The 27,330-nt window shown below is 40.2% G+C and overlaps 1 pseudogene; it reads left to right on the forward strand.

The window, feature by feature from the left end:
- Window positions 1–27,330, forward strand: part of LOC141322867 (uncharacterized) — a 677,976-nt pseudogene that overhangs the window by 205,937 nt on the left and 444,709 nt on the right.

The following is a 27,330-nucleotide window of genomic DNA, read 5'->3' on the forward strand; positions in this document are numbered from 1 at the left end:
CTCGAGTTCCCGGAAGGGAACGTCTCGGGTTACGTATGTAACCTTAGTTCCCTGAGGGAACGAGACGCCGCGTCTCGGACCATAATTCCCGCACCCTGCTGCGCTCGCTTCATTCCTAAGAGCTGCCGCGGGCTTCAAACGCATGTGCTTTATACTTCCTGGTCGATGACGTCACCGCGCCTGTGACGTCACCCCCGTCATTCATTGGTTGTAGACATGATTCAGAGTGCTGCCCGCCAATGGCGTTCCCCATAGCGTTCCATGACGCGGCGTCTCATTCCCTCAGGGAACTAAGGTTACATACGTAACCCGAGACGGTTTCGTCTGGCCAGAGGAGAACTCTGCATCTCTGTCACCTGTGGAGTTTTGGTTCCTTGCCGCTGTCGCCTCTGGCTTGCTTAGTTGGGGACACTTTCCAGCGATATCGTATACTATTTGAACTGAACTGGATGATGATATCACTGAATTCATTGATGAACTGCCTTTAACTGAAAATTGATTATTTACAATAATGCGTAACTTACACGCTACAGTGATGTTTAAATACTGTACAGTTACGTTGACACAATCTGTATTGTTAAAAGCGCTATATAAATAAAGGTGACTTGACTTGACTATTTATTGTCCTTTGCTGTGTACGAAATGCATACTGCTTCAGTAGTATCTTGTGACGAGTGTCTCCGGGCTCATCAGCGTCGCCTTGGCAACGGACACATCACAGCTGCACGTCCTCGTCACAGGCTGATTGGGCACAGCTGCTGCTCATCAACACACAGCCTTAAAGGCTACCAGCGCACGGCAGCAGTTAGCCGATTGTCTCGAGCGGCTTAGACGCTGGAGGTTGATTGTCTCTATCTTTCATTTCAGACAACAGCATTTGGCCGACAGCCTGCACCCAGAGCACGTCCAGGACCCGCATTTGCACCGTCATCCGAGAGGATTGAAGAGCACCAGCCACGCCAGCACGCACACTTTACCTCTTTGCACGTTCACTTCACCACTTTTGTATATAAAGCCACCCTCTGGGGAATGTTCACTTCAGCCTACATTGTTGTGTGATTCTTCTCCCGTGACATCTGGTGGAGAATGCGGGCATTGCAAGAAGAATTACCGACAAGCGTTTGCCCGACCCTCCATTAATTTAGTAGGACTCTGCGCTCGCTCTCCCACCATAGAGGATTTACAGCAGCAGCTCACTGAAGTAAGCATCTGCCAGCAAGATAGTAGAACATCTGGCCACTCGTCAGGGCAGGACTGAAGAGGAACTCGCCGCCATCCAGGCTACTGCTGCCTAGCGCATTTCGCTACCTGACCCTCGCGCCCAAGCCACCCGCCTCCTGCCGAAGATGACGGCAGATGACGACGTTGAGACAACGACCACCTGCGAGGGGTGGGAGATAGACGAGTGGGCACGCGAGACGCAGCGCGCCTATTTCTCGCTCTTGCCCAGGCTGCTGAACTGACTCGTCTCGCCCACCACTGGTTTCTCGAAGGGAACCCCACCGCCACCCAGGTAGCGGAACGAGTGGTTGTCGATTGCCTCCTACTCGCCTTTCCACGGTCCCACCGACAGGCGGTGGGAATGAAGAACCTATCCACTGTACTGGAGCTGGTAGAGGCGATTGAGCTGGTGGATGCTGTTCAACACCGGGAACCCAGAGAGCGAGCGCCGGAGGGCACCCAGGGGCCAGTCAGCAGACCGGCGGCTCCCTCACCAGTAGATGAATCCATGCCTACTGCAGAGCTCTTGCCACCTCCGCGGACCTGTCTGGCAGGCTGGTGAACCTGAATGGAAAACCGTTCCGGGCTCTTTTGGTAGTGCGGTTACCCAGGTTCAAGCTCAGCTATGTCCGCACCGCCCTGACCAGAAAGCCTTCTTACCAATCACCTGTGTTCACGGAGACACACGACAGATACCCACATGGAGAGTGACCATTTCTGTCGCCCAGGGCACCTGGCCAGTAGAGGTCGGCTTGGTGAAGGCCCTCCCGGTGCCCGTCTTGTTGGGGAGGGATTGACCGGGGTTTGACCGCCTGCTTGCCGCCACCACACAGCCCGCCAGCCGTCAAGGGAGCCGCCGACGCCAGAAGCGGCCACAAGGGCCCCAGCGACGCCCGGGATTACTTGCTTCGGACAGCGGGAGAGATGGCGAGACCCCCTCTCTAAACACTTAACCACTTCTATTATGTGTTTCAGCAGGCCACGAGAGGGGGCTCTTTCGCCAGGGAACAGCGGGAGGATGACCGTTTAAAGCATTGTTGGAGCCAAGTCCGCATGGTTGACGGTCAAGACATCCTCCCTCGGCCCCATCCTCTCCTGCACTTTATAGTCCGAAAGGGTCTGCTGTACTGTGTCGCCCAGCAGAGAGGGGGAGGAAAAAACTCTTCTGGTCGTTCCGAAGATGAAAACGGAGACCGTCATGGAGCTCGCCCACTCCCATCTGATGGCGGGGCACCTGGGAGCAACGAACACCATGCAGCTCATCCACGACCAGTTTCACTGGCCTGGCCTACAAGCAACGTCAAGGGTTTCTGCCAGGCCTGTCCAACCTGCCAACGCACCGCACCCAGGACTCCTCCCCCCAGTCCGCTCATTCCACTGCTAATCATCGAGGTGCCCTTCGAGCGCGTTGCCTAAGTCTGCCCGAGGACATGAACACATCCTGGTCATAGTCGATTACGCCAGTTCCCCTGAGGAAAGCTACCGCCAAGGCCGTCACCCAGGAGCTGTTTCTGTTGGCTAGCCGAGTCGGCATACCCGACCAGGGAACACCTTTCATGTCCCGGCTGATGGCTGACCTCTGCAAGTTGCTCGGGGTGAAGCAGTTGAGGACCACCGTCTACCACCCACAAATGGATGGCCTCGTTGAATGCTTCTACCAGACCCTGAAGCAAATGCTGAGAAGAGTGGCGACGGAGGATAAGCGGGACTGGGACCTGATGATCCCGTTCTTTTCAGCATCCGAGAAGTCCCTCAGGCTTCAACTGGTTTCACCCCTTTCGAGCTCTTGTTCGGACGTCAACGTCGAGGGCTGCTGGACGTCGCCCGGGAAGGATGGGAACAACAACCTGTTCCGTACCATCGTCGAGCATGTTCAGCAGATAAGGGAACATATAGATCGGGTCATGCCATTAGTACAGGAGCATCTTTGGCAAGCTCAGCAGGCCCAACCACGCCACTACAATCGGGCAGCACAACAACAGGAGTTCCAACTGGGAGACCGAGTTATGGTCCTGGTCCCCAATTCGGCTTGCAAGTTCCTCGTGTCCTGGCAGGGACCCTATACTGTCCTAGAGAAGATAGGGCCAGTCACCTATTGAGTCCGGCAGCCCGGCAGGAGAATCAGAGCAACATTATCATATAAACCTTCTGAAGAAGTGGACGGGGACCAGGACCAACTCGCTGCTCTGAGCCTCACCAGGCCCGTGGTGGTCGACATAAATCCCCACCTGTCCGCTGCCCAGAAGTCGGAGCTGCAGCACCTGGTCGGTCAATTCTTGGATGTGTTCTTCTCCCGGCCCCGGCAGACCAACGTCCTGCAGCATGACATCAAAACGCCCCCTGGAGGGATTGTAAGGCAACGGCCCTACCGAATCCCGGAGGCTCGTCGGCAGGCTATCGAAGAGGAAGTCCAGCAGATGCTCAAGTTGGGGATAATAGAACCGTCTCGCAGTCCTTGGTCCAGCCCTATTGTTATGGTTCCAAAGCCGGATGGCACCCTCCGTTTCTGTAATGACTTCCGCTAGCTGAACGAAGTATCCGAGTTCGACAGCTATCCCATGCCTTGGGTCTTTTAATATGCGGTTTGTTGACTCTGCCGTTTTGAATCGCCAACATTTTAGTCTCATTACTGTGATGCATGTGCTCTGTGTAGCGTTATAATGCAGAGGGAGAGCTTGCTTACCACACAAGTTCAGCTGTTTGTCAGTGATTCTCACGATCTGTAAATCATTCTCCATCATTCACCATCATCAGCGCAGTCATCTCTCTGTTTATGTGGTAAGTGAAATCCTATGTACTGCAATGTAACAGGCTAACGCTAGCATTAAGCTAACCGTGTCCCATCAGTGGCTTGCCTTGTTTTACTGATGTACTGACGTTACCGATGATTGGGCAATGCAAATGTTGGAGGCGTAACTATTAACGATCGGGACTATTGTGTAACAGTCGGTGTTATGTTGGAATTGACCTATTTTTCGGTGGTCTTTTGCAAACACTAGATTTATATAAGAAGGAGGAAACGATGGTGTTTGGGACTCATGGTATGTCATGTCCATGTACTGAACTGTTATTATTTGACTATGCCAAGGTAAATACAGTTTTACATTCTATGGCACCTTTAAGAAAATGTCAGTAAACTATTTATTCTTTCACCTTGTAGAATCATTAAGGATCCAGTTTATTTTGTTTAGTTTGGTAGGGAATTGTTCATCTACTACTTTGCACTGTCAGTTCTGGTAGAGATTTATTGATCTTTTGTTATAAGTCTATTTAATGTAATACAAATGTACTCAATATGATTTTACTTGTTTCACTAAGTACACTGTTAAGTTAGAATTGTGATTAAACCATGTTGTTTAAAACTTCAATCTGAATAGATCAAAATGTGTTTAATGAAGTGTTGTGCACTTAGTTTCCAACTCCACTGTTATTGGACTGTAAAGTAAAAATATTGTACAAGATTTGTTTTGTATCGAGTGTTTTCAGTTAAAGATTTTCAATGGTATCAAGGTTGGTATTTTATGACATTTTGTTTTTGGTGTTTTTGTTTATGCAGGACAGTACAGAAAGCACACAAGTGGGAGAGAGAGGAGGGGATAGCATCAGAAAGGACCTAGAGCTGGGACTCTTTCAAGGATCACCCGAAGCACAACCATGCTTTATGCACAAGGCTGTTGTTTTTATCAGAATTTGAAGAAACATTTTGGCTTAAAATAACAAATACATTTCATTTTATGTATGTTCTGCGTAACGAATTTTAATGCGATTGCTTTTATATCCCTTCACCACCGACATGGTTTCTGTTGCAGGTTCCATTCTCAAGGTCTTTTACCCATTTCCACTGCACAAATGTACACATCTGTTATTATGAGTATCTGGAAAATGGAAAATGCACTATGAGTCAAAAGTTTTTGAACTAAGTTATTTTTTTCCCTTATGCTTTATAATATTTGTATTATTTAAAATAATATTTAATATTATTTAAAAAATGTTATATTTATTTTCTATGATCAAAGCATTATTACGTCAGTCATCAGTGTCACATGATCTTTTAGATATCATTCTAATATGCTGTTCAAGAAACATTTATTATTATCAATATTTAAGCAGTAGATTATTTGATGAATAGTAAGATCCAAAGATTAGCATTTACTTGAAATAAAAAGCATTTGTAAAATTATGTACCACACTATTCAAAATTGACATTGATCAAAAGTGATGATAAAGCCATTAATAATATTACAAAAGATTTCTTTATCAGATAAATTGTTTTATTTTCAGTTCATCAAAGCAAACTGAAAGAATTCTACTGAGCTGTTTCCAACATAATTTTTTTTGAGCAGCAAATCAGAATATTAGAATGATTTCTGAAGGTTAATGTGACTTGATCATGAGTAATGATGATACAAATTCTGCTTGGACATCACAGGATTAAATTACATTTTCAAATATCTTCAAATGAAAAACATTTTAAATAGTATTCATTTTTTCTGAACTTTGGATTAGATTGATTTACCGTGAGAAACTTCTGACTGGTAATGTATGTCTAAAGTCTGATTACTTTATATTCATCACAAACTGGGCTACAATAACATGTGAGCAGAATTAATGTATTTGTATTGCTTTTGGAAAATGTTTTTGACAGGTTTTTATTTTGATTTATGCAGTGTATGTATGTGTTAGTTATTGAAGTTAACAGTAAACGTACTCGGTTACTTTCGTAACCTCGGTTCCCTGAGATACCGGAAAAAACTCCTTTTTCTCCTGAGACTGAAGCATTTCAATAACGCAGTGTAACTGCACGCCCATTGGTCCATGCAGTGAGTAAAAAACGAACCAATGGATCGGCAGCGGAGCTGCACGAGCCTATGGCGATGATTTGCGGCAGATCGCGCCAAAAGGGGCGGAGTAACTGGCTATATAAGCGTGCATTTCGCCATAAGATCTCAGGTACCTCGACTGAAGCGACGACTGAGTCGTAGGGCTACATAGCACGGCCAGCAACGCAGTACTCGTTCCCGTATCTCAGGGAACCGAAGTTACGAAAGTAACCGAGTACGTTCCCTTTTGAAACTTTCACTCGTACTGCGTCGAAGACGCTTATGGGGAACCAGTACAATCCCACTGTTGCTATGGTAGAGGAATGACTGACATGGCCCTAGCACTCCAGGGCTAATACGGGCCAACTTGCTCGATTAGGATGACCTAACGAACATCTGTTCCAAGAAAATAGTACAGTTTGGAGCTCCAACAGAGGCCAAAGCATACATCATAATATTCTAGTACTGGTAACAGTTATCCCATTATGCAGAAAGGACCCGCGTCTGCAAGACTGGAACGTCCAGATTATAAAATCTAGCAAATGTGGACGGCGAGGCCCAGCCGGCCGTCGCACAAATTTCTGCAATAGAAACACCACTGGACCAGGCCCAAGACGAGGCGATGCCTCTAGTCGAATGGGCTCTTACCCCCATGGGACATTGTAGGCCCAAGGAAGAGTAAGCCAGCATGATGGCTTTCACTATCCATTTGGATAATCTCTGTTTCGTGACCGAAGACCCCTTGGTGCGGCCACCGAAACACACAAACAGCTGTTCTGACTGTCTAAAAGAAGCAGAACACTCTATATAGCACCTCAATGCCCTAACGGGGCAGAGGGAATTGAGGTTTTGGTCTTGCTCCGAAGGGGGAAGTGCCAAGAGAGAAATAACTTGGTCTCTGAACGGCATCGAGAGACTTTTAGGTACATAACCACATCTTGGCTTCAGGATGACTTAAGAGTCATTCGGCCCGAATTCCAAGCATACAGGGTTCACTGAGAGAGCCTGTAGGTCACCCATACGTTTGACTGATGCCAATGCCAGAAGCAGGGCAGTTTTCAGAGTCAGGGGGCGAAGGTCTATGGACTGAAGCGGTTCAAAGGGAGGGCTCTTGAGAGCCCTCAGCACTGTGGGTAGGTCCCAAGAAGAAACTGTGATGGGGAGAGGAGGGTTAAGCCTTCTCGACCCCTTCAAAAAGCGAACGATCAGATCGTTCTTTCCCACAGATTGACCGTCCATAAGGTCATGAAATGCCGCTATGGCCGCCACATAGACCTTGAGCGTGGAGGGAGATCGTCCCTTATCCAACAGCTTCCGAAGGAAGGACAATATCATTAATATTTCGCATAAACTTGGATCTGCACCGCGGGTGGAACACCAGGTGGAAAAGACAGACCACTTAAGATCATAGAGCCGCCTTGTAGAGGGTGCTCTGGCTTGAGAGATAGTGTTTAGAACGGATTCGGGGAGACTTGTAGGCTCCCGTCGAGAGACCGTACGTGCAGAGCCAACAATTCCGGTTGGGGGTGCCATAGTGTTCTGTTTGCCTGTGTTAAGAGATCTCGTCTCAGTGGAATGGGCCACGGCGCTGATGAAAGCAGCCGAGGCAGATCTGGGAACAAAATGCTGGTTCTGCCAAAATGGGGCTACCAACAGAACTTTGAGTTTCTGCTCCCTGAGGTATCAGGGCAGTCGGGGGAAACGCATACAAGAGGAGATTGGGCCACTCGTGGGCCAATGCATCCTGTTTCTTTGAAAAATAGATTGGGCAGTGAGAATTGCCTTCTGAGGCGAAAAGATCTATTTGCGCCTTGCCAAAGACTGTCCATATTTCCTGAACCGTTTGGGGATGAAGCACTGAGACGTTGCTCTGAGACAGCATGTCTGCTCCCTGATTCAGCCTGCCTGGCACATGCGTTGCTCTCAACGAGCGGAAGTTGAGGATCTGCTTCAGCGTAAGCATTCTGAACGGCCGTCTCATTAGGACGTGATTCAGACGTCTGAGGTAGAGGATGGGTCTTAGACTGCCATCCTTCTTTGGAACGAGGAAGTAACGGCTGTAGAAGCCTAACTTGCTCTGTGTTGGGAGAACCGTCTCCATGGCACCTTTTGCCAAAAATTCCTCACCTCCGTATGCAAAATGTCTACGTCTTTGCTGTGAACTGAGGTGGAGACCACCCCGCTGAAGCGTGGTGGTCTTCGAGTGAACTGAAGTGTGTAACCTCGATCTATTATGCCCAGAACCCACTTGACACTCCGGGGATGGCTTGCCAGGCCTCGGCCAGCGTGGCAAGGGGTTGCATTGGTTCGAGCATCTGACCGTTATGACAATGGCAGGTTGTAGGGCGCTGTCAGAAAGGGCCCAGGAGTCACAACATTTCCCACAAAATATGGCCGTCGGCACCCGGAAAACAAAACGGGGTGTTTGGAGGCTATCAAAGTGCTGTGTGCATTCTCTCATGTTCGTTTGTAGCGGGAGAGGTGCGGGTTGTCTTCATTGAGAAAACGAGCCCCCAGCGAGACATAACACTCATCGTCTCAACGAGCGCAGCCTCAGCGTGGGCATGGCCCAGACGCATCCAATTTGAAGCTGTCAGTAATAATCACAGTGACAGCATTCTCCTTTAATCCACCTAAAAAGATCTAACCGCTCAAAAGGAGGAGTACTGATGATCTTTATGTGTAAACATATAGGCAGATTAAAACGCTGAGCACATCCTCTCAGATCTGCTCGTAGCAGACGAGGGGAGGGGCGGGGCCGTCTTCATTGAGAAAACGAGCTGTGAGCAAAGCAGATCCAGACATAAATACTCATAGTGAGAGCATGTCTGTCTCAGCGCACGCAGCCTCAGCGTGGGCGTGGCCCAGGCGAGAGGCGCACTGAAATATGAAGCTGTCAGCAATATAGAATCATAGGTGACAGAGTTCTGCTCCGATTTGCTCAGAAGGATAGAGCCGCTCGATAAAGCGATAGAGAGTGACGCACGCGGGGCTTTGCCAGCGTTACACCACTTAAGTCTGATTGCGAGTTCACCATTTCTTTCTCCGAGGTAACTGAGAAAAGAGAAATGTGAGAAGGGGGAGGCGGGGCGACTCCCACGAGCGAAACATGTACAGACTATTGATAATGAAAGCAGCTCGCCTCTGTGAGCATACACGAAAGCAAAGCCGTCAGTATTAGATGTGACAGCGCTTTGCTATGATCTGCCTAGGAGGATTAAAAGAGCGCATCTGATCCTCCCGAGTAACACACGCTGGCAAATCAATCAAGCACGCAGAATGTGTGTCGGCATGAGAATGCTCATGCCTGATTGCTCAGCTCACAACTCGCTGCTGCTTCCTCCGAGATTACTGGGAGGAGAGAAACACAAGCTGGGGAGGCTGAAGCGCCTTCTGCGAGCGAACCGGGGCAGACAGCTTTCGTATTGAAAGCAGTCCGTCTCCCTAGCAACACACACACAAATGCGAAGCTGTCAGATCAAAGCACAATGGGAAGTGCCGGCGTAAGATCGTTCAAACCCTGTTGCTTAGCTCCCTGACTCCACGGTCTCTTTCTCCGAGCCTTGCTGAGAGATAAGAAATGGGAGAACGGGGTTAGCGAGCGAAAAGAGTGAGACTCATACTGTCAGCGACAGCATTCCGTCTCAGTGAGCGTGCAATCACTGCCCTTTCAACATCGTGCAGAGCCCTGCACGAGCCACTCGCATCGCAACATTTGCAACAACGTCGCTAGAAAATTTGCTCTTTTAGAACTTACCTCTTTAGAAATAAGCTCTTTTATACTCACCAGATGCCGGCAGGGGATCAGCTCGGACCGCTGCTGCTGCGACGCTGAAGACGGCGGAGAAGCAGCTTAATCACCCGAACAGAGGCTCTCTCGTTCAGCTTGAACCGCTGCGAAGGCGTGTCAACGGCGAGCAGCATCGAGTGTCGTAGATCAGCAAAAAAAATTGTCGCTGAAGGAGAAGAAACCTGAGATTCTATGGCGAAATGCACGCTTATATAGCCAGTTACTCCGCCCCTTTTGGCACGATCTGGCGCAAATCATCGCCATAGGCTCGTGCAGCTCCACTGCCGAGCCATTGGTTCGTTTTTTACTCACTGCACGAATCAATGGCCGTGCAGTTACACTGCGTTATTGAAATGCTTCAGTCTCAGGAGAAAAACAAGCTTTTTCCCATAAGCGTCTTCGACGCAGTACGAGTGAAAGTATCGAAAGGGAACCCATTGCTGCTAGTCATTTGATTTTTAACTAATATGTATGTAAAGTGTTGATCTAAATAAAAACTGGTTCTAATTGAACGTAAAGTTGTGTATTTGCCGTTGTTGAAAGGTACGTAAGACGGTGAAACTAAGTTGCGATTTCAACCGTGAATCAACGTCATAATATCAACGTTGAACATTTTTGCAAATCCGAAAGGTTTTTAACCGTTGATCCAACCATGGTCCCTGACTTTGTTTCAACAGTGAATCAACATTGAAATGCCGGCTGGGGAGACTCACGTGTCTGATATTCCACAGTGGTTCTTTATTATCAGCGTAGCAGGCCCGTCGCCAAGTGACTCGACATGCCCCCCTGCCCATGACCGCGAGTTAACTTACTTTTGTGAACGAAAAACATTGATCTAGCATTAAATACTGCCAAACAAATCATCTAGCTGTAAATGAGCACTAATCTCTACAATGGTAAACTAATATGAATTGTTTCCGTAACCTTTTTTATGCAGATTTTTGGATATTGCATAAAAAATGCTGGATGGAAACGCCAAGATGCGCATACATTCTAAAAATGCGCGTAAAAACTTACTTGCTAAGTAGGATAAAATTCTTATCCGGTAAGAAAATATGTGCGCAAACTCGATGAAAACACTTTTACCTTATACATTCCTTGATGCGCATAAAAAATTTGGCATGTGACTTTGCGATGTGATAGCATAACGACCAACCAATGGACAGATCTCATTGCACAGCATCTTAAATTCTAGTTCTGTCATTTTAAAATGCTTGAGGAAAGTGTCAAAGTGATTCGTTATAATAAACTTCCAGAACTGTTTGACAAACAGCAGGCTCTGAAAATAAGATGAATAACATGACTGCGTTCGTCTGCGAGCTCTGAAGCTCATAATATACACAAATGATCATAGGCTATAGCCTACAGTGCCTTCTCCTATACTGCAGAAAATAAATTTTTTTCTTCCTGATATTTTGCGCAAGTTAATCAGGAACTGATTTTGTTCTCTTCAACTCACTGGATGGTAACAGTGCTTTATTCACAAATGTTTTATGCGATATTCTAATTTTGCGCATAAGTTTATTTAACTTTGGATGGATACTAGCATAGCAAGCAGGCGGGCACGCACTGCGCATGGGATTCTGTGTAGGGAGAAAAAAAAAAGGTATAAAATAATAAAATAAATAGTCATAAACTAAATGTTTCACTTAAATAATTAACATATTATCAAACCAAATAAAAAAAACTGTGACATGTCTATACTGAGTTTTGGTTCATTTAGTGACCGCGCAGCAAGCTCAAGGAAACAGCGAAGGCTGAAAGCCCACACTTTTTCTTTATTTTACGAAAGCTGTTTTGATAGTGAGTGCAAATACAAGTTGACCTTTTACAGTCCGGAATAATGTCTTATTCTTACCAATGTGACCAAAAATTACATATTTTTAGTTGGTTCCGCTATTAGGAAAAAAATCTAAGCGATCGCGCCGGAGCCTGTGGAAATGGACAGTATTTGTATTCTTGCCGAAAGAACGTTTCAGTTTCTCTTTAAATTCGTATGGTTAGACTTTTGTATAGTGTTTATAACGAATGCCATTATAATTTGTAATTTATTTCCTAATGTTTATTTATAAATTTTTAATATAATTTTGTAGCTAATATTTTCAGATTTTTATGTTCGTCTGTCTGAATAGGCAAATTTAAAGGATTTGTCGACAACAACTGTTTTTTTTCTCTCAATACAGTTTTGTTTGATATGTGTATAACAGCTTTTTTTAATTCATGCAGAAAATGTTTTAAATCTAGTAAATACGTAAATACGTTTTTTTTACTTTACATGCTTTGAAGGAACTTTTAACTATAACTTTTCGGGTAGTTTAAAGTAAAACATTGTCATGAATTTGTTGTAAATTACAAAATTCATTGCTATATGCCTATATAGATGGAAGAATATTGTTTTAGCAAAGTTTATAGTTGCATATAACATTATAGTGATGTATCGATCGATACATATTAGACAGTGCATATGTTAAAAGCCTACGCGATTCCTTAAAAAAATCCTCCTTTTTCTCAGCTGTGCAGACATGTCTGTGATGATCGGCTATTGTTCAAAGCTGCAAAAAAACATGCTTTAAAATGTGTTTTAATATAGAACTTTATTCAAGTTAATGTTTTATAGCATATATAAAAAGTGTTCCCCCTATGAAAACGAAATGCCACCCCAATGAAAATGTTCTGGTGACGGCCCTGGATTTAATACGCCTAACCATATCATAACAAGAGTGGAGAGTGCATGTTGATTTGGAAGTTCAATTGATCGCTTTTCAGATGATTTAATACGCCTAACCATTTGATTTTGTCTGTTTGGATCGTAACCATATGGTAACCTGTTAACTCTTCATTCAAAGCTTCATAATCACATTTAATTATTAACCCAAATAGTGTGAAATAACACAATCAAAATTTTACTTATTTCATGTCATAATAATAATCAATATTATTCTATTAACGATCAGGTAAGTTTAATATATGATAGAGGTCCGAAGGTGAGCCTTAAAGTCCCCCTGAAATCAAAATTAAAGTTTTTTGGCTTTTAGTATGAATATATTAGCCTTAAGGTTATCTATAAGCTAGTGTGCTTCAAAACAATGACAAAATTCAAGTTTACAAGATATGGGCATTCAAAACTTACAATCTCGTCACTTCCGCCAATATGAATCAAGGATTTTGATGATATCACCGTGCACATCAGTTTCTCATCAAACGTTCTGTCCAATCAAGTGCTCTCTAGAGTCCGTAGTGTCCCGCCCCCTACACAGACACGCAATAACCCGGAGCAGAACATATGCGCACATATGTACGATCAGCATTTATTAAACTACACAGCCTCAGCATGATTATGATCACTATTTCGTTTTAGCAAGTTTCATATTGAATCTGTGGGGTGATTTATTAGTCTGTGGCTGTCATAAGCTTAAATGCAGCTTTACCGAGCTCAACGGCTCTGGCCCGAGCAGATATTAATGGAACGCTATTGGCTATTCAAAATAAGTGGGCGGGGCTGGGCGATATGTTTTTGTTTCAGTTAAAAGTACGTCACCACATAGAATAACGCTGCGTGTTTCAAGGCACTTCAGTGGACCTTTAAGTGTTGCACCCCCACCCCCACATAATGTTCATAACACTCATAACTGTAATACTTTATATTGTATTTTGAATGTTGACACTACACAGCAGTTTTGCACACATCAGGGCAAGTTAATGAAATGGAATAGAAATGCTGCTTCTTTTTCTTGAATTACTTTGTTATAGAGTTCACCATACAGATGCAAGAATGCAGTATTACCTACATAAAAATTGTCTGCAGATAGCATGAAGCTACTAAATTATATTTTCTTACTAAAAAGTTGTTAAAGAGTTAAGAACACATGATAGGAAATACTCTGAAAAATCAGACTAATACTTTAAAAGAACAGTAAAATACATTTATCAGTCATTCATGTGACAAAAAAATGACAATGTGCAGCTTTCTGTGATCCTCTTAAGTATAAAGACTTCATCATCGGTTGATCATGACATAAGTTTAAATAAATAAAATCATCAAAATTACTTCACAGCTTTGAAGTCTCGAAAGCACAAAATTACCAATAAAAATAACCAAAGAAAGACAAAACACTCACCTTTGATAAGATATGTAGATCTTTTTTCCTCTGCTGAACTTTAGTGTTAAACAGTTTCACTTCTACAGAACAAGTTATAACTGGTTTTTTAGATAAAGGCATGGTAATCAGAAGAATGACCGTTTGACATGTCAACACATGCACTTACTCTGCTGTGGTTTGTTATTTAGAAATGCTCATTCTCAGGCCACTCCTATGACTATCTTACCTTAGACTCACCCTGACTAAGCTTTAACAGTCCGACCACCATTGTTTCGACTCTGGAACAGGGACATATACAAGAATGTCTCCGTAGCGATCGAGGTGTTCTGTTGTTGGATGTAATAATGAACATAGCAGTAATCATTTACTCCTGACATGTGAGCCACTGAAGACACAGTGAATTACGTTTGTTTGTTGCACTTGCTATTACTGTATGGGGAAACTGGGGCTAGATAAATATAATTAATGATTTTCACAATAAATACTGAATAGTGTTATATCAAAGACCAGAGAAATCATCCTTGATTTTTCTGTTTTTGTGATTTATTGCTGATTGATTGATTGATTGATTTAAAAAAGCCCTGCATTTGGATCCACACCTCAGTTGTCTTGACTACCATGTTACAACTGTATTTGTTTGCAGTTAACATTTATTGGCTACAATGCCATGTTACATGTTGTTATTGCTTAACTTATCAGAATATTGTAATGACTAAAAAAACCTAACGCAGTGAAAAAATCCAAACATTATTCTATTTTTAACCTCTTCAGCTCTGCACCCCCCAACACCCACCACCAATCTTGTAAATGTTCAATTTCTATGTATGGGTGGGAATAATAAAAAAAAAAACCTTTTCACAGATTATTCAACCAAATATGAACCTGTAAAATCAGTTCTTCCTTAGGTTTGTACAAGAGCAACCCACTGTTATAGTTGTACAGATTCAAAAACCCTTTAAGACAAGCAACAGGTGTTAAAGACTAACCAGGAGCGGGGATCACGAATTTATAGTTGATGTTTTATTCAAGACTTTTCTGCTTCCATTCTTCACAAGCACAAAATGTTTGATGACGTGAAGAAACATCTTACATTTACCAGTGCTGAAATATGAGCAAATCTACCTTCTCAATATCAATTTTCGTGGCTCAGTAAAGATGGTTTAGAACTGGGCTGATGATTGATCGCTTATTCGATATCATAGGCTGCACAAGTCGCATCAGGTCATGAGTATTATACAAACTGCAACTTTTAATGGGACTTTGACACCTATTAGCAGCTTATGATCAAGTTTTACAGGAATTAATGGCGACATTGCCTCTTAGCATTCTGAATGGTTAGTTCTTTCGACATTTCCTTTTGTTGTAAGAGAACCTATAACCCGGAGTTCTTATAATACAGCGGAGGGTAAGGTACATCTATCAAGAGGAAGGTTTTGGCTTATTAAAAAAATTTACAGGTCTGCACCAAGTTACTTCTGGAGACCCATTTAAGTGATCAGGAACATTTTAAAATCTTACAAGAGGGGCTTGGTAATTTTTTTCTCTCATCTTTTACTTCAAGGAGTAGGACAGTAGCGTTTTTAATTAAGAAAACATTGTTATTTGTCAATCTATAGATGCTATTAAAGACACAAAATGGCATTATGTAATTGTAAAGGGGAATTTGCATGGGGACAAAGTTGCTTTAATAAATGTCTACTGGTAAATGGTCTTGTAAATGTCCTCTGTGAAGTAAAGATTGTTAGTGTCAGTTCGCTGCAGAAGGGATGCAGGAGACACAGAGTAAACATTCAAAAGCCTTTAAAATAAAACAAACATGGGATAATCCACAATAGCAATTTGGAGTAGCACATGAACAGAACTGGTAGACCCGACAATACAAGAACACAAAGGCTGGGATTTAAATAGGGTAATAGGGCTGAACAACAAGACACACCTAAATCAAATGAAAACCCTGGTGAAAAAAACAGCATATGCTGGCAACGTAGTTTTGATGCTGGGATGCTGGTTAGGTATGTTTTGATGCTGGTTTAGGCTGGTCCTTAACTGGTTTATGCTGGTCCTTAGCTGGTTTATGCTAGTCCTTTGCTGGTTTATGCTAGTCCTTTGCTGGTGTATGCTAGTCCTTTGTTGGTTTATGCTTGTCCTTGACCAGCACATTACCAGCTAAGGACCAGCATAAACCAGCTAAGGACCAGCATAAACCAGCAAAGGACCAGCATAAACCAGCTTAAACCGGCATGGAGCACATGGGGGGCAGACGAAAGTTGTTTTATTTATGCAATTGGACAACTAATTGCACGTTTATATTAATTACTTATATACTTGGGGGACCTTTCATGTAGTCTAGTCCACATTCAAACATAAGCATACAGCTTGCTGCAAAACACCAGCAAAAATAATGACTATGAATGTGTCTAAAAAAATAGAAAGGAGATATTTTAATTATTTATTAATAAAGTAGTGTTGAGGATGCTGACTTACCATCTCCACAGTACAGTGCATCCCATTAGAGATCTGTCCATCATGGACACAGACCATTTTTTCTGGAATTAACCCTCTGGTTGTGTTCGGTTGTGTTAACGTTATCACATTGGCACTCCAGGATGTTTTCAGCAAACAGTCTGCCACTCATCTTCCTCCTCATTGGCCATGGGACTGTGCTATCAACTTGCTGTATGGAGCGACACTTCCAAAAGTTCCAGAGTTTATCCCCTGTCCATCCCAGAGCTTCTTTATGGGCAAGAAAGACGGGGGCTTGCAGCCATGCATTGACTCCTGTCTTCCAGGAATTTATGAATGAGGTGTTCTGGGAGTTTCTCCACCACTCCATAGTTGTCTACATTGATGTTACACTCATTTACTCCCAGAACTTGGCTAAACATTGCCATCACATGAAGCAGGTCCTCCAGAGGGTCCGTCAACACCATTTCTATCTAAAGCAGGAGAGTTCCATCACCCCACTCCCCACTGTGCAGTTCCTCGGTTACATAGTTGGCCGGGAAGTCATCCTGTGATAAACTATTGTTTTAGCGACGCCTCCCTGCCATGTATGCACATTAATTTTACACAAACACACTTGAATGTCTCAAAAATCTAGCACACTTATATAGGGTAACGCTAGTGTCACAACCCACTGGACTTTTTGGTTGCCTTTTTCCTCATGTGCCCATATATGGTTGTTCCTGTCCTTAATGTGTCATTATTGATCAGTATCACCTGTCTGTATCCCGTTAACCACCCTTTATTAGTTGTGTTCGGTTGTCAGTTGGTCGTCCGGTCTCATCAGTGTGTACATGTGTGTTTGCCCTCCTGTTGTGGATTTATCTGTGGATTTATATTGAAAAAACATTATCTTTGATCTTCGCTTTCATTCCTTTCTTCCTGCCTCACACGTTCCATGACAGCTAGAGTCTGGAACCCGCATTAAAAAAAATCTTTGCCAGTCTATAGTCAAGATTAGGGCTGGGTCTCGATTCAGATGTTCCGATTCGATTTCGATTTTCAAGTTCTTATTTCGATTCGATTTCGATTCTCGATTCGATTCTTGATTTCAATTCTTGTTTTGACAATATGAATGAATATAGATTTAATACAAATCCTATGTTTATAAAAAAAAAAATCAACAGTGAACAATATTACAAGTGGTTAATTCATAAAAAGAAATTAAGAGCCACAAACCTGTAAATAAACACTTTTTAATTTAAGTACACTTGGTACAATAAAACAGAACTCAACTCGATATTTTAAATGTTTACAATGAATAGACAGAATTGATTTCATCAGATGAAAAACTGATGCTGGAAATTGGACAAGTCAGAACAGTCGCATACCTTGATGAAACAGGATCAGGTTATTTTATGTCAGACATGAAGACATAAAATCTCACAGCATTAGTTGTAACATCTAGGCTGCAAGCCTATAAACGGTGTAGATATTTCACCCAAAAATAAAAATTCTGCCATTTATGCATGCATGAATTATTTCTTCTGTTGAACCCAAAAGAATATATTTTGAAGAATATGGATAACCAAATCCTATATATTTTTTTTCCATATTATGGAAGTCAAGTCAATTGGGCCTATCAACTGGTTGTTTTACCCATATTCTTTAAAATATCTTAATTTGTGTTAAACAGAAGAAACAAATTCATACATGATGAGGAATACATTCATAAATGACAAAATTTTAAATTTTGGGTGAACTAACATTTTAACACTGGACTAACAGTAGGCTCAAAGTACAGCGACACTGCCTCATTGGAAACTGTAATTTTTTGCAAGAAAAGGACTCAACATGCTCTGGCAGAAGGCAACTTTTTTGAGCAGTAATAATGTCCCCAGCTGTTGAGAAAATTCTTTCAGCTGGGACACTGATCCCTGGAACACAAAGATAGCATTTGCCTGGAGAGACAAAAGAGGGTACACTCCTTCATGCTTACAACACCACTTAAGTGGATCTTCTGAGAGAGGTATAGGTGTAACGTCTCTGTATTTGCCAACTTCTTCCCGTGCCCTGTCTGCAGCAGTAGAAGTGACTACTTTAGCCATTGGTGAATTGGCTGCACCAAGCAGATTCAACAGTGCACAGGATTCTTTTGACCTCTTTGGTGGGGCTGGGGAGGAGTCATCTTCACCAAGGGATTTTTGCTCCTGTACAGGTGCACTGCCTCCATTACTAGCACTGTCAGATTCTTGCTGCTGATAGATAAAAAACAAGGAAAATATCAATTAATATTTTATTTGAATGTAATGTTGCCTATCTCCACCACACAGAAATGTTTTTATTTTACTTTCATTTATTATATTTATATGCAGTTAATATATATTGGTTTGCTTCAATTTTCAGTTTTAAACCTTTATACAACTTACATCATGTGCCTTTACTTGCTCAAGAGTGACCATCTTACTGATCAATGATGTGAATGTGTCCTCGCGTTCCTCTTCAGAGATGAAAGGGAGAGTCTTGAAATGAGGGTCCAAGGCAGATGCAACATGCAGCTTCTCTATCTGTAAAAATAGATAACCACATTTAAATAACATTTTGGCATCAACACAAACTTACAATTAACAAGAATATAATCTTTTATAATATTAACACACATTTTATATTTTATAAATAGTTGTATTTATAAACACACCTCAACTTTAAGTTGTCATTCATGGCAGATTTGAGTTCCTTAATGACAGTAGAATCACTGTCACTCGAGCACATATCATCAGGAAGCTGTGCGTGCAATGGTGCAATATCAGAGAGAGTGGCGGTGTTCTCTCCAGACATCACCAGAGTTGCGTTTTTCATCAGCTGAAGAGCTTTCACGATGTCCTCTGCCACAGTTATATCCTCCTCTGTCAAGGTACAAAGGTCCTCTTCGCTCTGATGGACTCAAGGAGAAAGAAGTGCCACTGATATTGCCGGCTGCTGCTCCAAAAACCTGTCGAGCGTGCTGTTCCATCTGGTCACCACGTCAATTTTAAGTTTGCGAAGGCAGGTTCAGTAGCATTTGTTTTTCTTTGAAAACTTTGTTAGCATTAGCGCTCCTGTGAAAGAATGTCACTATGTGCCTCGACTCGACCTAACAACCGAGAGATGGCCGGAAGTTCTTTCTTAGTGAGTGCCTCTGAAAGCAATGCACATATTTTTGCCCCTGTGTGAGTAGCCTGCATAGCTCTGGTCTGCAACACATTTAAAACCAGAACCCAGTCATCACGTCAATAGTGGCAGGTGATTGTGACATAGCTGTCTTGACTCCATGACTTCCAGCCATCACACTTGAGGCCACTTTGTCTGCTGAAGGAACAGAGAAATGTTTCCCTTCACTTCATGGTACAGTCTTGTGATAATGTCTTCGCTTGACCGTTTACGACTAGGAATAGAATAATGAGGCTCCAGCACATTCAATATGTAACGGAATCCGTCGTCAACGCTTAATGGTCTTAAATCATTGCAAATGTGTCTGAAAACTTTGGTTGTCTGTTAGGCTACGGGGGTGCTAGAATCTGCATGTCTGGGTGATGTCTTGTACAGTATTTCACCTCAAATTTAAGAGTTACAAATCAGGCATAAAGCTGTGTTCTTGTCCACTGTATCTTTATCTTGCTTGTGAAATGTGAAATGCTTCCATACCTCTGACTTTTTATGTGAAGGTGTGGTTGATATTGGGAACGCACCTAAATCCGCCATTTTGAAGCAATAAATTAATAACGGACTCTCCGTTGTAACATAGCGCAAGGTAAATAAGGGGATGACACCTAGTGGATTAGACTAGTAATAAGATTAATGTAAATCTTATGTTTAATGCTTATGTAAATAAATATAGAAAAAAATTGATACGTGGCCTTTGAGAATCGATTTTGAATTGACTACATTTTAAAAAACGATATATTGAAAAATCTAGTTTTTTTTTTTTTTTGCCCAGGCCTCCCAGGTGAAAAAAATATATACTTAAATGCAATTAAAATACACTTAAATACCCGCAAATACATTTTTAGTACATTGTTTTTTTTTGTGTTAAATAAAAGTTTGATGGTTATACACTATAAATTTACTAATTAAAAGTATGTTTATACTTCAGTAGGACTTTAGTACACTTGACAAAAGTATACTAAATACCAGTAATACTTAAATATTTTTTTAGTGTACTACAATAAAGTACACTACAGAAAAAACATCCAAAAGAGTTTTATTAGTGTGTTTTTCAAAAGTGTGCTTTAAATGCTTTAAACATTAGTTGATTTTTAGTACACTGTTTACATACTAATCTTGAGTTTAAAATAAGTTAATATATAAAAAATCTATTAGTAATGTATTGTAGTAGAAGTACATTTTCCCAAAAGTTGTACTTAAGTACACTTAATATGAATGCATTATTATCACTAACACTTAAATTGATTTTGAGTGTGGTAATTTTAAGTTTACATTAAATTGATTTTATTAAAAATCTATTAGTAATGTATTGTAGTAGAAGTACATTTTCTCAAAAGTTGTACTTAAGTACACTTAATGTGAATGCATTATAATCACTAACACTTAAATTGATTTTGAGTGTGGTAATTTTAAGTTTACATTAAATTGATTTTATTAAAAATCTATTAGTAATGTACCGTAGTAGAAGTACATTTTCCCAAAAGTTGTACTTAAGTACACTTAATATAAATGCATTATTAGCACTAACACTTAAACTGATTTTGAGTGTGGTAATTCTCCCAGGTTAAAAAAAAGTGCACTAAAATACACTTTATTTAAGTATACTTAGTACACTTTTCAGTAATGTACTAAAAGTGCTCTATTTTCGCACACTAATTTTGTACTTATTGTACTAAAAAATAGTATTAAGTATATGTTAAGATAAACTTAATACCATCTAAGTGTACTCAACTGTGCTATTTTGAGACACCATGAAATTGAACTAAAATGTGCTTTTAACATACTATATCTGTATTTAAAAAAATATATTTAGTTACAACTAGAAATACACTTGAACCCTACTTTTGAACATTTATAAATATATTTATGACTAATTTAAAGTATAGCAATAATATATTAAAAGAATATACAAAGTGTGAAAAAAGTGTGCTAAAATACAATTTAAGTACACTTAGTGCACTTCCCTAATGTACTTAAAGTGCTCTATTTTCGCACACTAATTTTGTACTTATTGTACTAAAAAATAGTATTAAGTATATGTTAAGATAAACTTAAGATCATCTAAGTGTACTCAACTGTGCTATTTTGAGACACCATGAAGATGAACTAAAATGTGCTTTTAACATACTATCTCAGCATTTCCAAAAAATGTATTTTGTTACCATTTCTAATAGGATTGAAACATATTTCATAAACCTTTAAATATACTAATTATACATAAAAAAATAAACTTACTGATTATTTAAAATACATGAATAATATATAACAAATGTATACAAAGCGTATTTATAATGTATTGCCCAGATATTTTTATCAATAAAAAATACACTTGTTGATTATTTAAAATACATGAATAATATATGACAAATGTATACAAAGCGTATTTATAATGTATTGCCCAAATATTTTTATCAATAAAAAATACACTTGTTGATTATTTAAAATACATAAATAATATATAATAAATGTATACAAAGCATATTTATAATGTATTGCCCACATATGTTTAATAATAAAAAATACACTTCTTAATTATTTAAAATACATGAATAATATATGATAAATGTATACAAAGTGTATGTCACGCCCTTGGACTGTTTGTCTTGGTTTTTCCCAGTGTTTCCCCCATTGGACTGTCTGTTTGGTTTCTCCCATGCCCTCTTTTGGTCTTCCTGCTCATTAGTGTGATCCCCTCCACCTGTTGTTGTAATTATCTCCCCTTTATAAGTTTGTTTGATTTCCTTGTTTCTTTGTCCGGCTACAAGCGTTACACCTATGTTCCTTCGTTGTGTGCGCGTCTTCTCCCGCCATTCCTGTCTATTGTTACTCTGCCTGAGGATTTATTGAAGACTTTTTATTGAAGACGTTATTTTTTGCTTCCCTACACGTTTCGTGACAACGTATTTATAATGTATTGCCCATACATTTTTATTCATTATAATACACTTATTAATTAATTAAAATATATCAATTATATATAATAAATTTATTCAAAGCGTAATTATAATGTCTTGCCCACATATTTTTATTAATAAAAAATACATTATAAATACGCTATGTATACATTTATTATATATTATTCATGTATTTTAAATAATCATCAAGTGTATTTTTTATTAATAAAAATATTTGGGCAATACATTATAAATACGCTTTGTATACATTTGTCATATATTATTCATGTATTTTAAATAATCATCAAGTGTATTTTTTATTAATAAAAATATTTGGGCAATACATTATAAATACGCTTTGTATACATTTGTCATATATTATTCATGTATTTTAAATAGTCAACAAATGTATTTTTTATTAATGAATATATGTGGCCAATACATTATAAATACGCTTTGTATACATTTTTTTATATATTATTCATGTATTTTAAATAATTAATAAGTGTATTTTTTATTAATAAAAATCATGTGGGCAATACATTATAAATACGCCTTGTATACATTTGTTATATATTATTATTGTATTTTAAATAATCAGTAAGTTTATTTTTTATGCATAATTAGTATATTTAAAGGTTTATGAAATATGTTTCAAATGTATTATAAGTGGTAACAAAATACATTTTTGGAAATGCTGAGATAGTATGTTAAAAGCACGTTTTAGTTCATCTTCATGGTGTCTCAAAATAGCACAGTTGAGTACACTTAGATGATCTTAAGTTTATCTTAAGGAGTACTTAAGAATAACTTTTAGTATACTAAGTACAAAATCAGTGCCCGAAAAAAGAGCACTTTAAGTACATTAGGGAAGTGCACTAAGTGTACTTAAATTGTATTTTAGCACACTTTTTTCACACTTTGTATATTCTTTTAATATATTATTGTTATACTTTAAATTAGTCATAAATATATTTATAAATGTTTAAAAGTAGGGTTCAAGTGTATTTCTAGTTGTAACTAAATATATATTTTTAAATACAGATATAGTATGTTAAAAGCACATTTTAGTTCAATTTCATGGTGTCTCAAAATAGCACAGTTGAGTACACTTAGATGGTATTAAGTTTATCTTAACATATACTTAATACTATTTTTAGTACAATAAGTACAAAATTAGTGTGCGAAAATAGAGCACTTTTAATACATTACTGAAAAGTGTACTAAGTATACTTAAAGTGTATTTTAGCACACTTTTTTCACATTTTGAATATTCTTTTAATATATTACTATTATACTTTAAATTAGTCTTAAATATATTTATAAATGTTTAAAAATAGGGTTCAAGTGTATTTCTAGTTTTAACTAAATATATTTTTTAAAATACAGATATAGTATGTTAAAAGCACATTTTAGTTCAATTTCAGGGTGTCTCAAAATAGCACAGTTGAGTACACTTAGATGGTATTAAGTTTATCTTAACATATACTTAATACTATCTTTTAGTACATTAAGTACAAAATTAGTGTGCGAAAATAGAGCACTTTTAGTACATTACTGAAAAGTGTACTAAGTATACTTAAATAAAGTGCATTTTAGTGCACTTTTTTTTTACCTGGGCTAGTCAAGATAGCAGTTAACATCTATAAATTGAAGGCTATCCCTGTTGAAAAAAACCCAGCATATGCTGGTTATGTTTTGGTGCTGGGATGCTGCTTTTAGCTGGTTTATGCTGGTTAAAGCTGGTCCTTTGCTGGTTTATGCTGGTCCTCAGCTGGTCATGTTGCTGGTCAAGGACCAGCATAAACCCTGTGCAATTTGAGGTAAAATTAATAATGCAATCTTTTATTACTGGTATGTTTTTACATGTGTATTGCCAAAATAGCTGTGTTGCTGTGTAACGCTTTGCCTAAACCTGCTCTCAGATTGAAACACTCATGAGCCATCAGACAATTCATATGAAAGACAGCAATTCACGCCTTCGCAGCCCACATTGGAGCTGAACTCTCTCAAACACAAACCCCCTCCATCTGAAATTACACAAATGAAAATTCAGTCACTCTGCTGGAGGCTTGTGACTAAATGTAAAATAGACATGTTCTATATAAAACAAAAATAATTATGGTGTAACATTAAGCAGAATACACACACATTTCTGCATTAATAGATAAAAAATAAAGATAAGATTTCCATGGAAGCAGGATGCAGTGCTCAAAGATTTCCATGGAAGCAGGATGCAGTGCTCACGTAAGAGATTAGCACTGATAAACATGCCTGGACATATGATTTGTTTAACAAACAAGAAAGAGTGTGACATGCATGCAACAACGGTCACCTCTTCACCTTTGAGGAAAAACTGACAATTCATTGCACAGAGTCTGAATTAAAAAGGTAAAAAGAGGTCAAAGTTTGACTGTGCTCTTCTAAAGAACAGTAAGAATAAATGAAATCGATTAAATTTATTTAATCCCATAAAGACCTTCCATTGTTGGAATATGCTTTGAAGTTCAGCCAGCTCGCTGTTTAAACAGCTTTTGATGATGCAACACTGAACTCCCTGTTCTGGATGGGGGTTAACTACCATTGTCCCATCGACCTCCCCGACACCACTGGACTGACGTGGATACAGAATCCAATCCAGAACCACTCCCAACCCAGAGCCCAGCCCACACACAACATCCCTAAGCCCCTTGAGCATCCAAAACCCCAGCCACCACCTCATCACCATTACTTGCCATTGCCTTGGTGGAGACAAGGGATCCTACAACTACGTCGCTAATGAAGACTGGCAGCCCCTCTGCTCAACCTTAGCCTACCGTCTTTGCGGTGGCATCACGGGGAGTCTGCCGGTCTCCATTAGCGACGTGGCTGGAGGATCCCTTGTCTCCGCCTCTAGTCTCTGAGTCCTGGACTCTGCCCCGTCCATCAACCCAGCGGCTTTACCATGGCTCCTAGCTCCTTCCTCTCCTTTGTGGCCCATCAGTCCACCAGCTCCACTGGGCTCTCTTATCCCTCCAGCTCCGCCTTGGTCAGTTGATGACCATCCACCACCTCTAGACTTTGTAATCCCTTGTCACCATCCAACGTTTCCTGTCCCTGCCTTTTTCTCTGGGGTGTAAGGTTGCGCCTTCCGAGGGGGAATGTCACATCCTAGGACTGTTTGTTGTGTTTTGATTCCCTATGTGCTCCAGGTGACCCAGTTTTTCCCTGTGTGTGATTATGTTGTAGTCAGTTCACCTGTGTCTCGTTAATCATCCCCACCTGTCTGACCCTTATTAGCAACACTACACTCTCAAACACATTGTCTATTTTAGCACATTTTGTGTTATTTTGTGTTAAATGTGTGTTAAAAACGAAAACATCCAACACAGTGTTTCCAACACAATATGTGTTAAATAGCAGCCAATCACATTGCTGCTTGCGTCACTTCATGAGCCGTTATTCTTCTGAGACAAGCAAATTTCCTCTGCTTCAAGTTTTCATCGCCAGGACATAACTTCGATGTGTGAAGGTAAGAGAAATGTTTGTATTTGCCATTATACGTTTTTAAAATGTCTTTTGTGATCATTTGTAGACGGTCGAGGGGCATTTGGCACATATACATTGTAGGATCTCGGTCGAACAGAGCACCAAACAAACTGCAGAAATTACCACATTCCAGAGAATCAAGGGGATTCTTTTTCCCAGTCATAAAAATTGATCCATGATGATCACCAGACGCCAATTTGTCTGGACCGCTTCTGTCGAGATCTGTGCCTTATGCCTAGGCCCGCACGGAATCCGTGGCCGCAGATTTCCGCAGATTGTAGCGCCCGCCCATCACTCTCTAACGCGTTTGAAGTTGCGCTGTTTGACGTGACGTATGTGAGAGTTTAGCTTATGATCAATAACACATTTAAAATGTCCAAAATCAAACTAACTGCTGAAGAGTTAAAAAAACGTCATCTGTCTGCAAAAATTACGGCACGGGACAGAGCAAATGAATTCCGTAATGAGTTTTATGAGGATGGGGGGATGATGTTCTGTAAATCCTGTCAGCACTCCGTCGATTACCTGAGGCGACAGACGGCACTGGAACATCTCAAATCCGCTCGCCACAAGAATCGAAAGCAAAGTTCTGTTGGTAAGTTTGATTTAAAGTGATGATTACTTATTGTGTTGTAAAGGTATGAAAAGTTTTTCCTATCACACGCTAAATGAGAACGTAATGGTGCTGGGTGGTATATGAAGTGAATTTTTCAAATGCCGTAATATAGCGGTGCAGAGATGGAGGAAAAAATCAATGGGCAACAAAGTGTCAAGTCACGATAAAGTCACGATTGTCTCTAAAGCGAAAAAACAACGACAACTTTATTCTGACATCTGCCTGTTCTGTGAATGAGCACCTCATTGTCAACTACTAGTACACACTCAAGTACGCATGACGCTCGCCCCTCTCACTATAAAGAGGACATGAACTTCATCTCCAACTCTTGAGAGTAAGAGAGTAAGATCTCTCACTGCATCAGGATTTCTCCATTTCACTGAAAAAACTATCGTCCGATACAGACACAAACTCAAAGCTCTTCACTACAATCCGCCAAAATAAAAGTTTGTTTTAACTTTATGACAGAAGTTATGACAGAAATATATTGCTATATTGTGTGGTAGAATGTACTTCTGAAAATACTAATAAGAAATATCAAACATTTTTAAGGAATATCAAATAATTTCTCAATTTTTGCATGCATCTTTAAAATTTAACCAGCCTAAGCATCTGTTGTGCACCACATTGCCAATGAAAAGAAAATTGTTAACGTTTCATCAGTAAATTTTTATAAATAGCACATTTGGTTTTTATGCAATGGTTAGATTTGATA

The sequence above is a fragment of the Garra rufa genome, chromosome 1, assembly GCF_049309525.1.
Source record: "Garra rufa chromosome 1, GarRuf1.0, whole genome shotgun sequence".
NCBI classification, from domain to species: Eukaryota; Metazoa; Chordata; class Actinopteri; order Cypriniformes; family Cyprinidae; genus Garra; species Garra rufa.